The sequence below is a fragment of the Priapulus caudatus genome, unplaced genomic scaffold (assembly GCF_000485595.1).
Source record: "Priapulus caudatus unplaced genomic scaffold, Priapulus_caudatus-5.0.1 Scaffold259, whole genome shotgun sequence".
Classification (NCBI taxonomy): Eukaryota; Metazoa; Priapulida; class Priapulimorpha; order Priapulimorphida; family Priapulidae; genus Priapulus; species Priapulus caudatus.
In genome coordinates, this window is record NW_014577320.1 from 60,843 (window position 1) to 63,951 (window position 3,109).

Here is a 3,109-nt window from a genome sequence, read left to right on the forward strand (position 1 = left end):
GCGCGCTAGAAGAAGAAGGAGGCTGAGCGAGGGACGGGAGGCAAGGGGAAGGACGCGAAGGCACAAAGTAGTGTTGTGTACCCTACAGGCTAGGCATCTCCTAATCTGTCATAAACACAGGTCCTACCTGATAAAGGTGTATTAAGGAAAATCTATGCCTGAGATACTACCTAAACATCTTAAAATGCTATTCATCGGTTACCACAACAATATAACTGCTTCTGGTGAGATATATTGCGCATGCGCTACACACACTAACGTAGCCAAATTGTTGTACTCGGCTGGTATACACCACTGCAAGGTCTTCCTCCTATTATGTAAGTGATCCCTACTGCATGGAATTTATCATCATAAATCTATGCTAGGATAACTCCTCTTCATTTTAAATGCCATTGACATCTTTTGCGAAAATACGATTCGCTCTGCGGAGGTATATTGCGCATGTCCGGCGCACCGTGTTAGGCTGTGCAGTGCGTCTGCAGGCAAACAATTCATAATATTGTTTTGCTCCGCGGGGGAGCCGGACGGGAATGGGAAGACAGAAGAGAAGTCGCGGCCAGCGGAAGATTAGCCTGGCGGCAGTAGAAGAAGAGGCCTGAGCGAGGGACAGGGGAGCAACTGGAAATACAAGGGAAAGGGCGCGGGCAGGGATGAAATAGGAGTTTTGCACCCTGCAGGCTAGGGCGCTCTCCTAATTATAAACACAGGTCTACTGATAAAGGTTTATTAGGGTAATCTATGCTAAGATACCCCCTAAACATTTTAAATGCATATTCATCACAAAATATAACTCCTCTGGTGAGATATTGCGCATGCGCTATTCCACACTAACGTAGCCAGATTGTGTACTGGCTGGTATATACGCAGCCGGGACCTTACATGCAAGCTAGGGCTTTCTCCCTATTTCTTAAACGATGTATACTGATGGAATGTTATCATATGCATCTATGCTAGTATTGTAATAATATAATAGTTTATGACGGGGGCCCAAGACCACATATATAGTATTGTGTATGATGAGGGCCTAAGGCCTCCTATATAGTAGTGTGTGGTAAGCCTTGGTCGTAAGCTATACCGCTTCCAGCAAACAAAAGTAGGCTGCATCACTTGCACAGTGTATATTATTGCGCCAGCGGGGGCCCTGCCATGCATGTGGATATCTGTCGCCTGCGTTTCAAACGTTCAGTACGGCCTAAATAAAAGTACGTAATATGACTTGCTACGAGAGAGAGAGGGTGGGTGCGAGACAGAAGGAAGGCGGTAGGGAAAATAGCTGAGGGGCGGTAGAAGAAGAAGGAGGCTCAGCGTGCGACAAGGAAGACAAGGGAAAGGGCGGCGGGGATAAAGTAGGTATTTTGCACCCTACACGATAGGGCGCTCTCCTTATTATAAACACGGTCTTACGATAGGAATTTGTTACAAAAATCGATGCTGAGATACCCCCTGACCACACTAAATGCATGTTTATCACAAAATATAACTCCTCTGGTAAGATATTGCGCATGCGCTAAAAGAGTAACATAGACAGGTTATGTACTTAATGGTATGTGCAGAGGGGACCTTACATGCAAGGTCTGCTTCCTATGTCTGAACTGAGGTCTACTGATGAAATGTTATCATATAAATCTATGCTAGGCTAACCCCTCTTCAATTTAAATTCATAATTTTTCTAAAATATTAATCTTCTCGGGAGATATTGTGCATGCGCGAGCACCGTTTTAGGCGTGCAGTACGACCTAAATAATAGTGCGTAATATATACCATATCATTCACTCCTGACGATATGTATATATAATATCAGGAGTTATATATCAGTAGGATATATCATCTCTATTATTCACTCCTGATAATATATATATACGAATGTACATATCTACCACAGATATCAGTAGCTACTGGAGAGCTAGCGAGCGCGCGCGTACTAGCCTTACATATTACAAGTCTACGTTAAATCCATGTGCATGCCTGTAGGATTGGATATGGAGTGACACGATTCTGGAACTCGAGACTCGCAAATACTTTCAATATCCCCTACCTAGGCCACCTAGCAGCAGTATACGGTCGCGGTTCCTGTATTCAGTTTAGACTATCAATCGGGAGTCATTTTTTATACTTTCTATTTTTTCATTTACAAGCACAAAATAATAATATTACAGAAGGGGCTTATAATTATGCAGAAGCACATGTTCAAAAACCTGGAGGAAATCTTAATATTGTGTCCCTCACTCTTCGATAAATGGTGGGCGTGTTCCCGTGTTCCCATGACATTTGCGCCCATGACTCCAATGCCAGTTACCAACATCGCAGATACTACCATGATGTGGGATATGGCAGTGCAGACAGCTCGTACGTACAACACCTGCAAACCGCCCCGATATCGTGCTCCACAACAAGAAAGAAAATCGATGCGTGCTGATTGACGTAGCCGTACCAGATGATACTAATATCGTGGAGAAGGAAAGAGACAAACTCACCAAGTAAAAAGATCTGGAGATAGCTCGAGATTAGCAGAATGTGGAGCATTAAGACGAGAGTTGGACCCGTGGTAGTCGGAGCCCTTGGCTCCATAATGAATCGTTTTGAGAAGAACTTCAAGGAACTCCCTGGTCACCACACTCCCCAAGAAGTCATCATGGTGTGGAAAGAGGTCAGTCTTATGGTTATTATTACTATTATTATGATTATTATTTCCAAAGTGGATCACAGCATTAGCCGGTAGCTTCTGGGTTGGCCGTGTCCCAACCTGGGACATATAGGGATTCAATCCTAAGGAATGTGCCCATTTACCGCTTACCGGGGGGTTTCCAACGTGGCGGAGACGATAAGCTATGTCACTAAGCTTTATTTTGCATAACAACGTTACTAAAGCAACATTTCAACGACATCTTGGGAAATTTTGCCCTAGCAACGGCCGTGCGACCCTTGACGACCGGTCTGATGCAACAATGATATTAAAAATGTACTGTAGGTTGAGATGTGCGTATGTGACTGTAGATTGAGATTGAGATGTGCGTATGTGACTGTAGGTTGAGATGTGCGTATGTGACTGTAGATTGAGATTGAGATGTGCGTATGTGACTGTAGGTTGAGATGTGCGTATGTGACTATA